Genomic DNA, 22564 nt, shown 5'->3' with positions numbered 1-22564 from the left:
TTGTCCTCATTATCAGGATTAGAACTGAGTTATTACTTTCTTAAGTCCTGATACACTAATTCCCTGGAGTAATTCTAATTTCCCTAAAGAGGCCTCACAACTTAAGCTTTTCACTTCAAACCCGTTAGAATGACTAGAATAAAAAATCAGATAATAAGTATTGGCAAGGATGTGAAGAAATGTAAATCTAATATAGTGCACATAGGAAAGTAAAATCATGAAGACACTTTGAATGATGGTCTGGCAATTTCTCAAATAGTTAAACACAGAGTTAATATCCAAGAAATTCTAAGTTATGTATTCAAGAGAACTGAAATATATGTCTACACAAAACTTGCACAGGAATGTTTATAGCAGTATCATTTGAAATAGGCAAAAAGTGGAAATGTCCCCAAACTAATAAATGGATAAACAAAATATAGTATATCCAAACAATGGAATATTATTTGGTCATAACAGTGCTACATGCTACAACATGGATGATCTTTGAAAACATTATGGTAGGCAAAAAAAATAAAAAAAAAAAAGTTACACAAGAGCACATATTTATTTATTTATTTATTTATTTATTTATTTATTTTTAATTTTTTTTAAACATTTATTTATTTTTGACACAGAGAGAGAGCATGAATAGGGGAGGGTCAGAGAAAGAGGGAGACACAGAATCTGAAATAGGCTCCAGGCTCTAAGCTGTCAGCAAGAGCCCGATGCAGGGCTCGAACCCACGGACCGCGAGATCATGACCTGAGCCGAAGTCGGAGGCTTAACCGACTGAGCCACCCAGGCGCCCCAAGAGCACATATTTATAATTCCATTTATATGTAATGTCCAAAACTAGGAAAATCTATAGAGGATCTAATATATAACATGGTGACTATAGTTGATAACACTGTATTGTATAATTGAAATTTTCTAAGACAGAACATAAATATTTTCACAAAAACAAAGATAATAAATGTATGTATGAGTGTGTATGTGCATATACATATATATATATATATATATCATATATATATATAGAGAGAGAGAGAGAGAAAGAGAGAGAGGGAGAGAATATATATGTGTGTATAAACAGGGGAGAAAAGGAAGGAGAGAAAGAGACAGCAACAAACAAATAATTATTTGGAGTTTTAGACCTAACATTACTTTTTCCTAAAAACCATCAATCAATGACCAATGAAATACTTGCGTTCATTTGACTAATTTCAAAATTCAAATGTATATGACATAATTTTTTCACTGTTACTATCATATCCATAAGGATGCCTAGCATATAATAAGCACTTAAAATATATGTATTAAATGAATAAAGAAATGAATAAGGTAAAAAGAATAAATTTAGGCAACATCAACAAATTGATAAAGAAAGATTACTAAACATTTTTAAAATGTTATGACCTTAAAATGACTGAATAAACTAAGATAACAATCAAAATACTGGCATAGACAAACTTATCAGCTTTAAATCCTGAAGGCAGAGAATGGTCGAAATTTAAGAAATTTGATACCAGATGATCATTACATAAAGGAAAATATTGTTAAATAAAGAATTAAATCTGTAGATTTAAAAAGGCACACTGCAGAACAAGAAAAAAATGGTGTAGAAAAATAGTGAGTTATATAGATCATATTATTCAGCAAAGATTTCCCTTCACTGCTCCCTATATCAAAGAACCACTTTCTGCCCCATTGATGTATGGCCAAGTAATGGCTTTGGGAATATGAATAGATGTATGGTGGCCTTGTTTACAGTCTAGGCCTAAAGTGATTTTGAGAGATTCTGCAGGTCCTATATAAGCATATGATTATTGCCTTAGGAATCTATGATCCAATATCCAGGGCCCCATTTGCCCGGATCCCAAAATGAGATACACAGAATAAATCCTCCCCAACCGACCAGCAATCAACAGCCTGAGGCAGAGTTGCCAAAGCCAAACTCAGGTATATGAATGATGCTTATCCTTATATGCCACTGTTTCGTGCAGGTGGTTATATACTGTTACTGTGGCAAGAACTAACTAATATTAGATATTGCACTTTTGCTTTTAAATTAAAGGAAAACAAAAAGATTCATGAGAAAACAGGCATAAAAAGTAAATTCCTTTAAAAAAATCCCTTGTACGAGAATAAGTACAACTGTACCAAAAAGAATAAAATACCTAGGAATAAACTGAAACAAAGAGGTAAAAGAGCCACATTCTCAAAACTATAAAACATCTATGAAAGAAACTGAAGGTGACACAAACAAATGGAAAGATATCCCACACCACATAGCCAAAGCACTCCTGAAAAAGAACAGAGCTGGAAATACCACAATTCCAGATTTCATGATATAGTACAAAGCTATAGTAAACAAAACAGTATGGTTCTGGCACAAAAATAGACACAGATAAATGGATCAGAGCAGAGAACTCAAAAATAAACTCTCACGTATAAAGTCAATTCATCTGTAACAAAGGAGGCAAGAATTGGGGAAATGACGATCTCTTCAATAAATGGTGCTAGGAAACTTGGCCAATTCCATGAAAAAGAATGAAACTAGACCACTTTTTTACACCATACACAAAAATAAACTCAAAATGGATAAAAGACTTAAATGTGAGACGTGAAATCATAAAAACCTAGAAGAGAACACAGGCAGTAATTTCTCTGACATCAGCCATAGCAACATTTTTCTAGATATGTCCCCTCAGGCAAGAGAAACAAAAGCAAAAATAAACACTCAACTACACCAAAATAAAAACCTTTTGCAAAGTGAAGGAAACCATCAACAAAATGAAAAGACAACCAACTAAATGGGATATTTGTAAATGATATATCCAATAAGGGGTTAATATCTAAAATATATATATAAAAAAAAAACTTACACAACACTGAAAACAAACAAATGGACAGAGGACATGAATAGACATTTTTCCAAAGAAGATATACAGATGCTTCGCAGACTCTTAAAAAGATGCTCAACATCACTCATCATCAGGGAAATGCATTTCAAAACCTGTCAGAATGGCTAGTATCAAAAGGCCACAAATTACAAGGGTGAGAAAGGATATGGAGAAAATGGAACCCTTATGCACTGTTGGAGGGAATGTACACTGGTGAAACTACTATGCAAAACAGTATGGAGTTTTCTCAAAAAATTAAAAACATAAACACCATATGATTCCGTAATTCCACTACCCTGTATTTACCACCCCCCACACCAAAAATAAAACCACCAATGTGAAAAGATGTATGCACTCATAGGTTTACTGCAGCATTATTTACAATAGCCAAGGTATGGAAACAACCCAGGTGGACATCAATAGATGAATAATCAAGGAAGACAGAGTGCCACAGGGAATAGGAACAACCAGTAGAAGCTGGAGAAGTCCAGGAAATGGTTTCTTCCCTGGAGCCTCCACAAAAAAATGCAGCCCTGCTGACATCTTAGTTTTAGTCCAATGAGGCTAATTTTGGTCATCTCACCTCCAGAACTGGAAGCTAATAAATCTTTGTTAAGTCACACACACACAAAGAAGAGCAATTTGGGTGGTCTCCTCCACATAAATAGCAAATATCATATGACAATGGAGCAATGTTTGCAAATTTTTCAAAACAATTTTAACCCCAATATTATAATCAAATCATTTGTAAGCTTATTAAAACAACAGTGATGTAATAAAGATGAAACTATTCAAAAACTATTCAAAAAACATGAGAAAATCTTGGCGAAAGTGCTTGACTGGATTTCGGCCAACAATAAAATCAACCCAACTAAGATAATTAGGAGTGGAAAGCTGTGGTAAACAAAACAGACAACTGATAATGAGCAATTGGAACGATTTTCACATAACTTAGGTCCGAACAGGTAAGTATTATAGAAAGAAACTATATCTTAAATACCATAACTCTTGAAAAATAAAATGAATATAATTCTCCAATAGGAAGTAGAAAAGCAGAAGAAAGAGAAATTACAGCAATAAATACAATGTGTACTTTTCTGTCATTGTCCACAATCATGTTATGTTTATTTTCACTGTTTTCTGACCCAAGATAAAATGTTGGTGAATATTCCATGTGCACCAAAAAAGGAAACATTTTCCACTGTTGGGTGAGGTACTCTATAGATGTCAGTTATATCCATCTGGTTTATGATGCTGTCAGTTTTATATTATTTCTCTAGCATTTCTGTCAATTACTACAAGAAGAGTATTGGAAGTCTCAATGAAAACATTGGATTTGTCTCCTCTTTCTATTAAATCCTTATTTGCTTCATGTATTTTAAAGCCCTTTTGTTAGGTACATGTACATTTTAGATTATAATGTCTTTTTAGTGAATTGACTTTTTTATTATGTAATATCCCTTTTATTGTTGAAAATTGTCTTTGATCTGTAGTCTGTCATTTGATACAATTTTACTTCTGCCTGAAGAACATTGTATAGCAATTTAAAAAAAAAAAGTTTTCTTGCAAAGGATTCTCTTAGTTTTCTTTAATCTGGGAATATATTCACCTTCCTTCTTAAAAAATATTTTCATTGGATATGGATTTCTGGGTTGACAGTTTATTTCAGCTCTTTAAACATGTTGTGCTACATTTTCCTGGCCGCTATAGTCTTTCAAGAGAACTATACTGTCATTTGCTTTGCTGTTAACTTTAAAATTTTCCATTAGCTCCTTTCAGCATTTTTGCTTTGTCTCTAATTTTTAGCAGTTTGATTATGGTAGGTCTTAGTATCAATTTCTTTGTATATTATTGAAGGAGGTCATGAGAGGACATGACTGCCATTTGACCCCAGAGCTGGACCTGGGCAATCAGAGGATCCTCACCCCCCACTCCTGACTTTGGAATGTATGTTCTGCCCACCATTTCCATAATAGGAGCCCATTTTAAGTATGCAAACTTGAGAGAGTAATGTGTTCCTGAGACCATCTAGACTATGTACATGACCTGAGCCCTCTTAAGGCCTTCCTATGAACTTTTAAGATCCTCGTGGGCAGATCTTTTTGTCTTGACCAAAATTATGTTCTGTATGTAATGTAGCCTTGTATGTAATTTTCATTCCTTATGAAACCTATCACCTATCACTCTGGAGTGGTCCGCCCCTTCCTTCCAACTCTCTGCCCTTCTCATGTATGGGAGCTGGTTTTGGATTTGACCTGGGAACTCAGGTTGCCAGTTGTGTATACTGTTTAGGGTTCATTTAATTTTTTGAATCTATGTATTTATGTATTTTGCCAAATTTGGGGTTTTTCTAGGCTTTTTAAAAATTTTTGACATTTTTAAAAAATTTTAGTTTCTTATTGAATTTTTTTCTCATTTTCTATCATGGGTAGTCTCTTAAAGGAATCTTACATACTATTTATATTTTTCAATCTTTTCTCTTTTGGTCATTGGATACTTTATTTAGGTTTATCTTTAAGTTCCCAACTCTTACCTTTGTCATCTTTAAGTTCCCAACTCTTACCTTTGTCATCTCCATCCTGTTATTGAACCCAAAACACTAAAGGGGTTTTCTTTTTTAAAATTTCCATTTGAATTATAAATAATGTTTCCCTTCTTTATATCACTTATTACATTGCTGAGAATTTCTATCTTTCCATTCATTTGACAGGTGTTTGTCCTTATTTACTGGAATATTTTTACAAAGTGTTGCTTTCAAGTTTTTCTCAAATAAATGTAACATCTGTGGTCTCCAATTTGATTCTGTTGGTAATCTTTTTCCATGTGAATTATTTTTCTGACTCTTTTTATGCCAGGCAATTTTGGATCATCTGATTTTCATTTTGAATAGTACATTATGAGACTGTGTCTTGTTTAAACCCTATAGAGTATGTTGGTATTTTTGTTATTTTGACAGAAAATCAACCTACTTGGTTAAGGCTTTAAGTTCTGTGGGTCATGGCTTTAAGTGTTGTTTTCAAATCTTTGCAGGGTTATTCAGCGCTGTCTCATTGTGCCCTACCCACTGTCTAATCTGGGATCTTGGCAGTGGTCTATCTCATGGTTCAGTTTCCAATGTCTGTGCATGTTGTTTAGATCACATTCACATATGCACGTCTTAGAGGTGAGTTCAGGAGTTCATATACAACCCTAAGGGGTTGCTTTCTAAGTCTGTCTGTCTCCATAATCCCCTCCCCCTACTTGTGGTACCCTGGTGCTTCTTTTTGTTTTTTTGTTTGTTTTTTGTTTTTGTTTTTGTTTTTGTTTTTTTTTTTTTTTTTGTTACATTTTGGCCAGAAATCTGCACCTTTATTTTCCTGGATCTGCTATGAACTCTTCATATCTGTGCTAGTGATTCAAGAGACAAGATGGAGAAGGAAAAACCACAATAGTGACAGAGATTTGTTTTATCCTAGTGGGACCAGGTCCTCTAATTGGAATAAGTTTCCCTACCTTAGATTTTCAGATACTCCAGCTGCCCTTTCACTGCTGTTGCTACTTCTACATCATAATCTTGTTTGGGTGCTGACACATAGGTGAACAGAGAAAAAGTAAACTTTTGAGGATTCCTCGCACTCACTGTGAATGACAGGAGACCCTTTTTCTTCAAACCGAAACTAGAGGGCTTATCTTTGACCACACTTGCTCAGACTCCATGCTCACTTTTAGGTTTCAAGCTGCACTAAGTGCAAATCAGGCTAAAGTGCCAAACAACACTCTCTAGTCATATTTTGAATTTCCATTTTATTCCTCGATATACCTGCTACTGTTTACTTTTCAGAGCCCTCCAATTAGCTGTTCCATGCATTCTGTCCAGGTTTTATAGCTGTTTACAGTAGGAGAGATGGTGAAGTGTGTTTACTCCACATTATGTGGAACCAGAACTCTTCACCTCATCCATAATATTTTTATTCTAACAAAAAGTATAATCATTAGTCCTAAAAGGAAGAGGTCACTGAACTTGGATTTTCAGAATAACACATTTTCAGGGCTCTCTAAAACTTGATGTGTTAAATCGTTATTCATTTTTTTAGTCTATTTTTTTCACTGTAAGCATATGAAAAATTAGTCATAGTTCAAGATTTTTCAACTAACCAGTCTCTGTATACCTTAGAACTTCCTTTCTTCAGCAGAAAAATGAATGAGCCAGAGAAAAATATTCTACTATATTTCTTTCAATCCAAATAATTTTATTTAAAATTCAATTTAAGTAAACCTATAATCCCCATATTTTAGTCTTTATTACTGCTCCATGGCATATTAAGCTTGGATCTTTTTTTCTTGATAAAAATATATCCAGTTCCATATTAAAATTATCTTATTCACTTAATGTGCTGAGACCAAATGACTCTGATTCATGAGAACATTTTGTGTACATGTCTCTTCCTAACTCCACATTCACTGATGATATCTTAGTAGTTTGGATTCAGCCACAGTAGAAATATTTGATTAACACAAATTATCAAATGGTATAAGTTGGATCTTCTCCCCACCCCATAACTAGTTATTAAACATTTACCAAAAAAACTCTGCTTATACTTCTCAAGAATAGAAATTTGTACTTCATAGAAAAACTATTTTATAGAATATTTCAAAGATTTCAAAGGTTATCAAAAGGTAGATTAGAACATAGTTCTATCATATATTAGATATATTAGTTCTTCTCGCAATACAATCTACTGTCACAGAATTTGGCTGTTATTGTTGAAACAATGCCTAGTATTTTCTGACACCCTGTAAGATTTTGATTACAAATAAATTAAAATTGTACAAATAAATTGTACCTTACAAAGCCAAAACCATGGCTGTTTTCTCAAAGACTCTATTCATTAGTCTAGGAGTAAGGCTTGCAAATATTGCCTATAGACCCTATAGATAGAGCTTATATGGTATATCCAACTATAAATTTAACTGAATTGTAGAAATTATTTGCACATCTGTAGCAAATTTCTTTCCAACTAACATTTGAGAAGAGCTTGTGAACATAGTTTATTAGAATCACTTTGAGGGAAAGTAATCTTTTGCTTTTAAGAATCCCTCTTCTAGTTACAGTTACCAAGACATGTTTCCCCTTGCTGTGGTTAGAAGTTAAATGGAGGAGGGGTGCCTGGGTGGCTCAGTCAGTTAAGCATCTGACTTCGGCTCAGGTCATGATCTCCTGCTCTGTGAGTTCGAGCCCCGCGTCGGGCTCTGTGCTGACAGCTCAGAGCCTGGAGCCTGCTTCAGATTCTGTGTCTCCCTCTCTCTCTGGCCCTCCCCTGTTCATGCTCTGTCTCTGTCTCAAAAATAAATAAACGTTAAAAAAAATTAAAAAAAAAGAAGTTAAATGGAGGAAGGCAAGAGGGTGGTGCATAATAGTCTTGTATTGAGAAGCAGGGAGTGATGAATAGCTCTCATCCAACACACATTTGCCCTGGTGATTTTATCATTGTACTACAATTAAGTTATGGTCCTCATGTTGAAGAGTCAAAAACCAAATTTCATCAAACAAGTATGGACCTTCTACCTGGGGAATGTTTCACATAAGTGAACCTGAAGATTGGCATATGAAAACAGAATACTAACCATATTTTACCAAAGTACCTGAACCCAGCTACACAAATAGGCAGAGCTACATGGAATGCCAAATCATAATCAGAAAATTATTAATTTTAATCAAATGCATTTACAATGGCATCAGTTCTGGGAGTCTAATCTGTTCATCTCTGCAACAGGATTTACGTATTCAATGAAGCTATAATTACTGCTATCAGTGGATGAGATAACCTGGGCTGGCTCCACTAAGCTTATTCTGGAATCCATCATCCAAAATCTATTGGCTAAGGCTGTTACTAGGACTCATCTGATCTGACATCTTTATCTGATATTCATATTGAAGCATTCTCTTCTTTATATTAATGGGTTTTTTTTTAAATCACATTTTATATTTATTCAGAGTAAAATGAAAGTATCCCCACATACACTTACACATGTTTAAATTCTTAGGGAGAAGTAACAAGCCAATTTATAATGAGAGGTTTTCTAATTTTTTTTAATTAATGATGTCAAAATAAGTTTGTAAGCAGAACACTGCTGATTATGTGACTCGTATAAAGAAAATACTGTATTATGCTTATTTATATTTCTCTCACCCCTACCTCTAAAAGCATTTGATGCAGTTAATAGGTAGAAATAGAGCAAAATAGAATATTCACCAAAATAAAACAATCATCTTTGGTAATGTAATAGTTGTGATTGTATGGACTCATTTTTGCTGCTGAACATAGAAAGGTAATGAGATTAAAATTTTATTTATTTTTTCTAAGTTTTTATTTAAATGAGATTAATTTTTAAAAAAATACATCAAAGCTCAAAAGACAATACTCAAGGGGTGCCTGGGTGGCTCAGTCGGTTGAGCGTCCAACTTCGGCTCGGGCCATGATCTCACAGTTCGTGAGTTCGAGCCCCACATCGGGCTCTGTGCTGACAGCTCAGAGCCTGGAGCCTGCTTCGAATTCTGTGTTTCCCTCTCTCTGCTCTTCCCCTACTCATCCTCTGTCTCTCTCTCCTTCAAAAATAACTAAAACATTAAAAAAGTTAAAAAAAAAAAAAAAAACAACAAAGGACAATACCCAAGTGCCAGAAATAAATTCTACCAAATAAACACTGCTCACTAGTTGAGGAAATGATAAAGAAAGCTTGATGCCTGGCTGGTACTGAAAAGGAAAGAATGTTATTTGGTAGTAAAGGACTTACTCTTCTTAGTAAAGATAACATGATTAATCACTTAATATATATTATTGACCACAGGCTGAAAGGACCTCTTATAAAAACCCAGATCTTATTCCTTTTCAGATTACAGGTGGTTAACATGGAGAGAAATTGCTTGAATTTTTATAAAACTTTACTGAAAAACATAAGAAATAGCTTAAAAATATTTGTGAAAGACATTTTTCTACACTTTACTCTCACTAGTATACTCCCTGATTTCCAAATACACATTGGGCAACAATTCAATTCTTTTGCATTAAGGACTATAGGCAACCCAAGTGAAGATGAAGGAATTCTCATTGCTCTGTCTCTAATGTCAACTAAGACAACTTCACATTTAAGGTCCTTCCCTTGATATATTCTATTTTCAAATATCAATTTCTGCGAGCAAAACCCAAATTAAACTACCTTAACCAAGAAATGTGAATATATTACTTCATACAACTGGGAACTAAGAGATTTGTGGTTACAGCAAGCTTCAATCATGAATGGACCTATTTACTTAAATTAATCTCAGGCCTTTGATTCTTTCCTCTTTCTTGACTCTAGTAGTCTTTGTTTAGTTTGATTCTTCAAGGATGATCTCACTACTTGTTGAGTGATCTGACCACTAACTTACACCTCAGTAGTCTCAGAGTCTAACATCCTTCTTAGGAATCTATCTTTCCTGACAGCTCAGACACATCATGTATAGGAAGATTTTCTCAGCGTGGGCTTCACCTTAATTTATGAAATAATCAATTGACAAGATGATGAGGTTCTTTTGTTGCTCTGACCTGTGACACAGGCCTAGCCTCTCTGTTCAAGATATGAATTTGCTTCATCTAAGCTGTGTTCCCCTCAGGCAGAGAGGTATGGAAACAGATAAATCATCTGATATTCACTAGAGGTTCCTTTCCAAAGGTATTTTCCATTTGCCCCATTAGATCCATTCCCTACTCTCTATAAGAAGCAAACCAGGACAGAATAAATCAATGAGCACCCTTTTCTCTGTTTTGTTTTGTTTTGTTTTGTTTTTCCCAAGCACCAGGCTCCTTAGTACTGGATCTGAGGAAGGAAGAAAATGATGCTGATTATTTTGCCAGATCCTCCATGTGGAGTCACTTCAGGCTAACTGCATCAGTCACCTCAAGGTCACAGCTTTTCTCATGGTACACTTTTCTCCATTAGTCACCCTTTTCAACTTTACTCACATCTGATGGCGTTATTTGCTTCCTCTTGAAAACCCTATTGACAGAATATGTTTGTTTCACTGGTCTTCATTGGTTTTATGTTTTACTGCTTCTTAATTAATTAATCTTTATTATCCCCCCCTTTTATTCTGATCAATTTTATCATTAATTTGTTGGCAGAGTAGTGGAATGCTTGCTTTCTGTATTTTTTTTAATCTTTCTATGTATCTGGATTTGTTTTTCTAATCTCACAATTACTTGGACTACCAGTACCCTTAAGGTAATGTTTTCTTGAAAGATAGCAGCAATGATTCTTCAAATTCTTGACTTTTTCTAATCATAGTTCTGTTGTATTATCTACATAAGTAGATAAGAATGAAATACCTTTGCAAAACTGTGTCAAAATTAAAATATTTAAATAGCACAAACCACTGACCTCAAATATAATTCCCTATGTGTACATAATATTACAACTTAAGAACTATTCCATAATCAAATCAAAGTCTGATACATAAGATCAAACTCAAGGAACTCCATGAGGAATAAGTAAGTGTCATTACGTTCCAAGTCCTAATAAGTCTTGCTCTCATGGCTTCTACTTCTGATTTATAGCTCCCTTTTTAGCCCACATGCATGAGCTCATGAGGAACTCCCTATAATCAGTAGACTAAAGGAAAACAAAGTTGAACTTTTCCCCACCTACAGATAGAAAATAGCAACAAAATAGAAAGAAATCTTTAAACACTAGTGCTGAAGGAGAATCTCAGTAGACAAAAGTTCAAAAAAGATGGCCATAATCATCTACAATGATCCATAAGCCACTACCCACTTGCTGGTTGGATGCCATGGAGTAGGAAAAAACACAATTCATAAATTAGTGATAAGAGTTTCGGGGAGGAGATAAGCAAAAGGACATCTTAGTATAGGCAGAAATCATAACCACAACAGAGAAAGCTCTAAATATCCAGATAGAAAAGATGAATGTTTGATAGCCTCTCTTCCCAGAAACCTCTTCGGTTTCTCAGTGGCCTCTTGAATAAAGTGGCCATGGTGACAGGAAGTTAGTTGTAGACTTTAAAATGTAGTACTTCCTTTATCCAAGAGTTAACTTATCTAGAGCTCACTCACCAGTAGTTGTGATTAGCTATAAGCTCCTAACATGACACCATTTCCCTGGGACAAACCTGTCACTTGATACCAGGTCTATTAACTTCCATAGGAGGTTGATTATCTTGTATACTTTCATGTTAGAAATAACAGCGTCTGCATTCCCTAGAACAAATATTAATTCTGGGTAGAGACCTGCTTTTCCTGACTCATCTAATGCTCTATTCATGATCATATAACATCATTTACTCTAAGCCCCATCATACACAACAACCTTAAAGATATTAAAGAGTTGATGGATATTTGAAGAAGAGAATCAGCAGGATAAACACTTAGCATGACTGGGCAGTGTCCTCTTGGATGTGTTATATGCTCTGTACTAGTGACCAGTAGGATAATGTTCTTTATCTCAGCGATTGTTCATATCACAAACTTAATTTCCCATCAGCAGAAGTTTTGTATCCCATCTTCACAACATTGGGCTATGATGATCTGGAGTCATGGTTACTAAAGAGGAAGGATATTTGAACTAAGGGGCTCAAGATTGATTCCATTTAACCAGAAGCTACACATTTTATTTTCCTTCTGTCACTCGAACATTAGGTAAAGAGAAGAGATTTACTCTATTAGCTGAGTTGATTTGTCTTAATTGGAGTTCTATTATTCAATGGAGGCAGAGAGAAATAGGCCTGGAATCTAGGAGATTCTCTTACTACATCTGTGTTTTCTGGTTAAAAAAAAAGTAATGAAAAATGGAACTACTTCACACAGGGAACACTACTTAGGACACATGATCTTTTGGCAATTAATTTGAGGATGCACCAGGCAAAGAATTATGATTGGCTATTGTGCTAGTTGAAGAGGAGGGAATGTGGACAGCAGTGAAAAGGGAAGTTTTAATTGCCAACTAGGACAATGCAACTTTTTGCAAAGGGAAGGACTGTACTGATTATGCATATTTTTTTCTTTGTATTTATGTACATGTAACTTTGTAAAAAATAACAAATCCATTTTTTCATCTTTCTCCCTGTGGTTCTCATATTATCTAATGTACATGGTATCACTAGAGATTGAATTTATATTTTACTTTTTAAGTTTCAAGATACCAAAGAGGGATAGTGAATGAGCTGGAAAAGAAATGAAAATTATCCAGAGATTAATAAATAAAATGGCATATGGGATTTTCTATTTCCCTTTGTTGGAAGAAGATGATTATGCCTTTGACTATACACGGATAGTTCTGACAAGTTATGCAAAACATAATACTGTTACTTTTGGTCAGGTGTTAAATATGCATAAAATGGGTGTGGATAGATGGTAATTTCACAAATATGTGCATAATACAGGACCATCTGGGGTCACTTAGGCACCATTTTCACCTGTGAAATAGAAACTACATTTCCCAGAATCCTCTTCACTATATGATTATTGGATAAGATTTCCCTACGAGAGGGAAGGCTGGGTGAAGGGGAAGCAATTATTCCCAGGCAAAGATGAAGTTCACCATAGCCCTCTGACAAGTTCTTGAAAACCACCCTCTTCTCTGGAACAGACTGAACATTTTGTGGGAGCCTCTCAAAAGTCCTCAGGGAATGTAGCAGCTTGTGGGAAGACACCTGAGGAACTCTGGTTTAGTTCCTCAGGTAAGAAAAACCTCAATGTCAACTTTTTGTGAATTTCTGTGGCATAACCCTGAAAAACTGGTGGAAAAATTCCCTAAATTTCACTCCTCAAGCAACTGCAAAGTCAGGTAAAGGCCTCATTCTATAGTCCATGTAGAGTGGCTTGTGTTTTCCTGGCTGAATACAGACTGAAATGGGAGTGTAGTTCCTGGAGGACTGCAAATGGAATATATGTTTTCTGCATCTATTTAGTGTTTAATACAGAAAAATTGTTCAATCAACTGTAGGTCCGGATTGAATCTGTTCTTAACCTCACATGGAGAAAAAGCTCAAAAAAAGTAAATGGTAGGGAATTTTAGGAAGAGATAAAACTGTTGCTTCCATGCAATCACCTTCCTATACTGATAATCAGTCAACAATCCTCTCTTGAGAATTCAAAGGTCCTGAATTATTTAGACAGGCCATTGTAGCACTGACTGTTCCCTTACTTTTACCACATAGAATTTCCACTGATAGCTTAGATCCCCTGGCATTTCTGTAGGTCAGTTGCCTCAATAATGAAAATGCAAAAAACAAAACAAAACAAAAACACCAAGGAAAAGACTACAACAAAATTTTTTCACCAGTAAAATAAAATAAAGTATGAAAGGGTTGTAATTAACCCTGCGCATTACTATATATTGTACTCCAGTTGTGTTTTTTAAGAGATAGGTCCTAGAAATCTTGTCTTTAAGTACCTCTAATATTCTTTCAATACATTTAAAAGTCAATCTTTGCTAATCTCTTTCGTGAAATGTACATTCTTTGACAGATTTAAAATTACATAGTCATAGAAGGTTTTCTCCAAGCTATACTACAGAATTCACAGTTTGACAGTCACATGCATGCACAGAATACGTTTGATGGCCTGGATCCTAAATCATGTCTGCTTATGTGTTTTTTTCTTTTATTTTTTTCTCCTAAAATGACTATGAGTAAATGGCAACACTCAAGCCAGGAAAATTGAGATTTGGGTTGAGGGTAGGTAATCTAACGTAACAGAAGTTGCGAACAGAGTCTAAATTTTATAATTTAATATCAGAAATACCAACTGGAAAGCAGTCAATAAGAAATTATAGAATTTGACTGACCACATTTTGAGAATGATTCATTCAATTCACTTAATGTTTTCCATAACTAACCACTTACTTGCAAGAACTACCAGGACATACTTTTTACTGACAGTAATCCTTGCTATTGATTACAAAAGTCTGTTTCAGCTAAACTAAATTGACATTTATATCGCTAACCTAGCATGTATGAAATTTTAAGGAGTCTATTGCTCTGCCCTGAGGGGCAGCAGCATCACATAACATAAAAGGCTTTGATCTGGCTTCTAAGGTAGAAGGAAAGAAAATGTATATACAAGTAGCAGTTCTTTTTTTCATACAGCAATTTAGCTGCACAGTGGACTACACTGTTTTTATTGTGCACAGAAAGGCATATTTTGATGAATGGATTTATAAATACATATCATCTGGTTGGATTCAGCTGTTAATAAGCGTAATGAAAAAAGGGAAGTATCAAATCAAGCATGATTAAACTTGGGAAACAAGCCTTTTATAATTCTTAACGTTTTCTTTAGAGTGTAGATAAGAATAAAACTTCCCTGGATTCACAACACATTCAAGATACCTGTGACTAATGATAATAAAGGCAGAAACTAGTATGATTCAGTATTATTGTCTCACTAATATTACTATTCAGGTTATTAAATTTGGATGGCCCATTTCTTCTTCTATACTGTACTTATTATATTCCTATCCTATTAGAAAATAAATTCAGTTTCCTATCTAATATTGCTGCAAAGCTATTTTAGTGTATTGTAAAGAATCTATGATCCTGCTCTTTTGATAGATTCTATTGTTTCTTTTTCATTAATATTGATTAATGAAATGGTATTGTCCTCCCCTTTACTCTAAGTCCACTTACTTTCAGGGATTTGATCATTTAGCTATTGCTTCAATCCTAGTCTTAAACAGGTTTCTATTTAAATTATTTTCTCTATTTATATTTGGTCTGATTTTTAGAACTCATTCTATTAAGGTTCCAATATCCATTTCAATATTGTTAAAGTTATTTTATTTTTGTGGACTATTATGAAAACAACTGCCTTTGAACAATTTTCTATGTTTCAGGTTGCAATAATGCTATTAGTACATATTATTTAAATTAATAATCTAGGGAATATCTGCTAATATCTACACTACTGAATAAACTGAAAATATTATATTTTTTCATAAATGTTTAATATTTTCTCATCTATTTATAAATCTTTTCAAATAATTGGGTTTGAAATGTCATAAACATTATATGGTTATATTATGAATATTCTTTATAATATTCATTTAGTATGGTGCCTGGATGGCTCAGTCTGGAGAGCACGTGACGCTTAATTTTGAGGCTGTGAGTTCGAGCCCCGTGTGGGTAGAGACTAGTTAAATATATAAATAATTAAAAAAACAAAACAAAACCATGTGCATTTAGTTATCTTTAACTGGAGGCACTCTCACAACAATTTGAAATGTATGGAGTAAGATTAACAAACCTATTTTTCTTTGTACACTAAAACAATCTTTGCAATATATCCTGAAAATTCTGCTTCATCAGAAAAATATATTTTTAAAATATCACCAGATTTGAAGAACAGGAGAGTGGTGAATATTTATTGTCTTTTAAATAATGTATAAGTAGGCTAGCAGGAAGTGAGTGACATTGGAGTTTGTGAAAGGTAAGAAAATACAATGAGAATGCAAGGCCTGTATAAAATAAACATATTTTGCATGATACAAGGAAGTAATGATATTTCTCAAGGAGATCAAAAGATAAATCATGAGGTTGTTAATAAACTCATAATTTTCACCAATTAAAATCACAGCAAGTTTTATAACTATTTATACTATTAAGGTCTTTTAAATACAGAACTCTAAAGAGGAAAAAGTCCCCACTCATATAATCAATCAGTATTGATGAGTTTGAAAATATAAATGGGTATGTTTAAAATTCAAATGTATAAAATGAAAAGGAAAATTCCATACTCCCTCCCACATTTCCCTATTCTTATAGGTGTACCTACTGTCACATGTTTTTTGCTTTCCACAATCAGAAACAGACAGCTAGATAAATAAGTAAATGCATGTAAGTTCCTATCTTTTGATAGCAACAAATAGATTTTTTATACAACTTTTTTCTTTTAGTATATATACATTGTACTATAAACCTTCCATCTATTGCCTTTTGCCATAGTATATTTTGGGTATATTTTCAAATCAGCATAGTAAAGACATAACTTGTTTTTGTATATAAATATAAATGTGCACACACACACACACACACACACACACACACACACACACACACACACCCCAGAATGTATTTAAATAATTTCTGCTTATTAAACTTCAGTTATACTTACTTTGCTATTATATGCAGTTTTCCAAACGTATCCTATTGTATATAAGCATATTTTTTAAGTATAACGCTATGACATATTTCTACATCTAGAATCTATTGTTTATAATTTATTTTGTATAGCTGTCAATTTTGACCCTAAAGGTGCTGAGTTGCCATGAATCTACTCCCTAACTTATTATCTCTTTTTATTTTTCCTCTGTCTCTCGTTTTCTCTCAATTACCAGGTATCTCATAGCTTAAAAACTGCTATCTCATTTGTATTTTTTTTTATTTATGGGTGATGCTTTATGTCTTTCTGTGTATATACTAATATTTCTAATTGCTGCTATTTTACTCTCAATTGCTGACTTATATCCTTTCATAATTGGCCTATTTTCTAAATCTTGGTTGAGGCTTTTTTACATTAATAGAGTTGTTTTCAAAAATACTTTGTTTTTCTTACTTTTATTTCTCCCTTTCTTTTCTGTCATTATTTTGCAAAACAAAAGTATTTTGTTCCGCTTTGCAGCTTTTCATTAAAAGCATTGAAAAATAATTTCTGATTAAATCATTTCTCATTTCTGGTTGAAAGGATTTCTCCACCTTAGGATCATAAACATATTAAAACTGTGTTTTATCTAGAATAGCATTAACTGAAAGTATGTTGTGAGCCAGATATATAATTTAAAATTTTCTAGTAGTCACATTAAAAAAAGTAAAACAAGTAAAATTAATCTGATAATATATTTTATTTCAAATATCCTAATTATTATTTTAACATGTAATCAATGTAACAGTTATTAATGAGATATCCTGTAGTATTTTATGATAGGCATATTTTAGACTTACAGGACAAAATGTAAAGTTTTCATCGGAAATATTTGATCTGTATTTAATTTTCTTTTTTTTTTTGTTTTCTTTTTTTTTCTTTCCAAGATTTTATTTAAATTCACATTAGTTAACATAAAGTGTAGTATTGGTTTCGGGTGTGGAATTTAGTGATGTGTATTTTAATTTTATACAATTTACAGTTTAAAATGTAGATGACATTTCAAGTTTTTCCAATCATGTGTAAATATTTTCTAATAACTGAATCAAATATCAGTTTTTAATTCAAATATAAATTAAATAAAATTAAAACTTGAGTTGCCAGTTACACCATCCATATTTGAAGTTCTCAAAAGCCACGTGAAATTAGCAGCTCTCACATTAGAAGCACTGTTCTAGAAATTGTACACTTTAGTCATTTGAATGGCTAATTTATCCATTTGAATGATTTTGGGATCCAGCTTCATTTTTCTCCCAAAGAGTTAAGCATTTTTATTAACATTATATTTTTTAATAAAAAAATTTAAATAAAATATTTAAACAAAAAATTTTTTATATAATTTTTTAATAAAATTTTTTCACCACTAATTTTTGTCAACAAAATTCCTATTCTTTGGGTCTATTTCCATGTTGTTCTTCTGTCTCACTGAGTTTCTTGCCTATTTCTTCTCTGCATTTTTATTTCCTGATAACTCTGGTATAATCCCATTCTGCCTTCCTGCTTGTATTTAAATAACTATATAATTCTTCCTAAAGTGCTCTGAAGAAACTGTTTTCATTTTAGCTCACATGTCAATTTTAATATGGTTGGAGTAGATACCATTGTAGTTAAAAAGCATTCACGTTTTTCCACTTTCACTGAGAAGTTTGGCTTCACTTTTTTAGTCATACTTTTCTAACTATGTATTTTTCCCCACTTATAGGAATCAGATTTATTGTTAAATTCTTCACTAAGAATGCCGAGTTAGAGCATTTATCTCCTTTTATTTACTGTATTCTGGTAGGCTTTTGAGAAATTCCCCAGGTATACTGCAGCACATGTGTTCATTTTGCTCTCCAACACCCCAAAATATTTTTGCATCAAAACTAAATGATCATTTAGTCTCCAAATATTGAAGGCAAAATATCATCCTCTGTTTCAAATTCAGCACTGCATTTTATGTAACTTTTCTCTTTAGGCTCCCGGACATCCTTGTGGCATGTAACCGGCAGCATCAATGCCACTAATGGTCTCTCCAGTGGCATCTCCCAGATCCTGGCTGGGTTTTATCAGGGAATAGAGCATCTTTCTTCAATTTCTTCCATTTTTCAGTTTTAATTACTTCAGTTCAAGTTTATATTTTTGGATAAAGTGATGCAGGTAAAGAAAGAACTGAATTATTCTCTTTGATAGGCCCCACTGGAGTCTTCCCACCTACATGTACATTCTACGTGAGCATGAATTCCACAGTGTGGCAAGGGTGTGCTGTGGGAGAGACGCAAACACAAGGAACTTTCTTACACCTTTGTGGTACTGGTGGGGGTGGGGGCAGTTCTTAATAATTGCTTTATTTTTGTAACTTATTCTTCTCTTCTTATTTTCTTGGTAAGGCCCATTTAACAGTGTGTCACATTCTAAAGGAGCATACATTCAGCTCCAAAAGACTTTAAAATGATGTAACATTGATGCAATGTGCTTGAAAAGGAAGCTTGGAAACTGTAACATTCCATCCTTAAACAAGGCAATACTGTTCTAAAATTCATCTTTGGTCAGTTTTTCCCTCAAAGTTCTTATCATCTCAAGGGCTGCTCCTTCAAATTTGGTGTCTACCCCAAATTAAAACTTGAGTTGTCATCTGTCTGTAATTCTTTCCTTTCACTTTGCAGATATTAGCTATTCTCTGATAAACAGATTTAATTTCCTTTTAACGTAAACCAAATATGCTTTTCCTCGATTATTCCACTTTTCACTACTTCTCCATATCAAATGACAATGGAAACAGAACTATGTAGAGAGAACGCAGAATTATCTGAATAAGTATATATGCCTTAATATTTTCCATGTTTGGAATATTTGATATGGATTTGATATGGAATATATATATTTGATATATATTTGATATGGTTTTCTTTACCTGTCACATAAAAAGTTTTCAAATTATTCACCATACAGAGATTATATCTAAATATAGATTTACATAGGTCTCATCTGCCTTTTTAAGCATCAGTTAATATCTGATAGTTATCATTATTCACTGTATTATTGGATTAAGATAAAATATTGTCTAAACCAGGCAGTCTTCTCCACACAAATTAAATACTAGATACTAACACTTGTTTACTTTTATTAAAACTGTTTCTTCTAAATTGCCAAAATGCCTAAGAGTGAAATTTTTTTTTCCAAAGTAAATGATACTTTATATAACACCAAATACATTTCTTGTTGTGGGGGAGGAAGGCAGGGGCACTATTTGGTGGTTTGGAAGTCATTCCTAGTTTTTTATTCAAATTCTCAATAAATTATTCATACTCATAGACTATATCCAAGGTCAACTCTATTTGTGTTTAGATGAAATTCCTAGGATCCAAACTCAAATAGGATCTAGCATTTGTGAAGTTCTAGAAAAGAGAAATTCCTTCATCTATTAGTGCTTCTAATATTTCCTTTATAACCAAGAAAGGATGATTTGGAGGGAACATATTCTCTTCCCCTATATCCAAAGTATCAGATGCGTTATTCTTTGGGCATATCCCCTCCAGGACACAGCTTTATGCAAAGCAGAATCACCAAAGACATTTCTAAAATTCAAACCGGATCTGTTTAGTAATGTAATCTGGACTCACACTATGGGTAGTTTCAACACTTACAAATGTACTCAACACTTTATACACAATCCTTCAACATACATATGTAAATCTTATAAAATATGGCTAATTCCTTACCAACATATTTATGGATATGTCTCCAAAAGCAAGGGAAACAAAAGCAAATATAAACTATTGGGATAATACCAAATTAAAAAGCTTTTCCACAGTTAAAGGAAGCCATCAACAAAACAAAAAGGCAACCTACTAAAGGAGAGAAGATACTTGTAAATGATATATCTCATAGAAGGTTAATATACACAACACATAAAGAACTTAGACCACTCAACACCAAAAAAACAAAATCTGATTTAAAAATGAGCAGACCTGAACAGACACTTTAAAATATGTATATATATATATATATATATATATATATATATATATATATATATATATATATATATATGGGGCGCCTGGGTGGCTCAGTCGGTTAAGCGTCTGACTTCGGCTCAGGTCATGATCTCATGTTCCGTGAGTTCGAGCCCCGCATCGGGCTCTGTGCTGACAGCTCAGAGACTGGAGCCTGTTTCAGATTCTGTGTCTCCCTCTCTCTGACCCTCCCCCGTTCATGCTCTGTCTCTCTCTGTCTCAAAAATAAATAAACGTTAAAAAAAATTAAAAAAAATATATATATATATAATTACAGATAAATAGTTATAGATATAGATATATAGTCAACTCATACCAGTCCAACTGGCTAATATCAAAAAGACAAGTGGGACGCCTGGGTGGCTCAGTCAGTTGAGGGACCGACTTTCACTCAGGTCATGATCTCGCTGTCCCTAAGTTCAAGCCCCACATTGGGCTCTGTGCTGATGGCTGAGAGCCTGGAGCCTGTTTCAGATTCTGTGTCTCCCTCTCTCTCTGCCCCTCCCCAACTCATGAGCACACGCTCTCTCTCTCTCTCTCTCTCTCTCTCTGTCAAAAATAAACAAACATTAAAAAAATTAAAAAAAAAGACAAGAAATAACAAGTGGAAAAAGAAAACACTCGTTCACTGTTTGTGGGAATGTAAACTGTGCTTCCACTGTTCAAATAGGTATGGAGGTTTGTCAAAAAATTAAAAACAGAAATACCATATGATCCAGTAATTCCACTCCTGGGTTTTTATCCAAAGAAAATAAAAACACTAATTAAAAAAGATATATGCACCCTTATATTTACTGTAGCATTACTTACAATAGCCAAGGTATGGAAGCAACCTAAGGGTCTGTTAGTACATGAATGGACAAAGAAGTGGTGTACACACACACGCACACACGCATGTATACACACAATGTAACATTACTCAGCCATAAAAACGGCATTACTCTTGCCATTTGCAACAACATGGATGGACATAGAAGGTATATGCTAAGTGAACCAAGTCACAGAAAGACAACTGCCATATGATTTCACTTCTGTGTGGAATCTAAAACACAAAGCAAATGAATAAAGGAAACATATACTCTTAAATACAGAGAACCACCTGGTGGTTGCCAGAGAGTAAGAGAATGGGTAAAACAAAGGGGATTAAGAGGTACAAACTTCCAATTATAAAATAAGTAAGTCACAGAGATGGAAACTACCCATAAAATAAAGTAAGGCTAATTTCAATAATTACTATGGAAAACTATTGCTTTAAAACCTTTCAAGATGCTAGTAGGAAACTCCACAGGCAAAATGGAAAAGTCAGGAATTATAGGCTGAATTGAAAATTTAGGAAAAGATAACTTTGGAAAGAAATACCTGAAAATAAAATATCAACAAGATACAGACAGTAGTACTAGACATAGCAAATGCTCTGATTATCAGAAACGAATATTTCCAAATAGCACACTTGCTACTACATATTCCCAGAAAATTGAAGTTATTTTTATATTTGAACAATATGAAATTCTAA

Source organism: Puma concolor, chromosome A1 (genome assembly GCF_028749965.1).
Source record: "Puma concolor isolate L17-30 chromosome A1, mPumCon1.1.hap2, whole genome shotgun sequence".
Taxonomy (NCBI): domain Eukaryota; kingdom Metazoa; phylum Chordata; class Mammalia; order Carnivora; family Felidae; genus Puma; species Puma concolor.
This window is presented reverse-complemented; position numbering follows the sequence as displayed.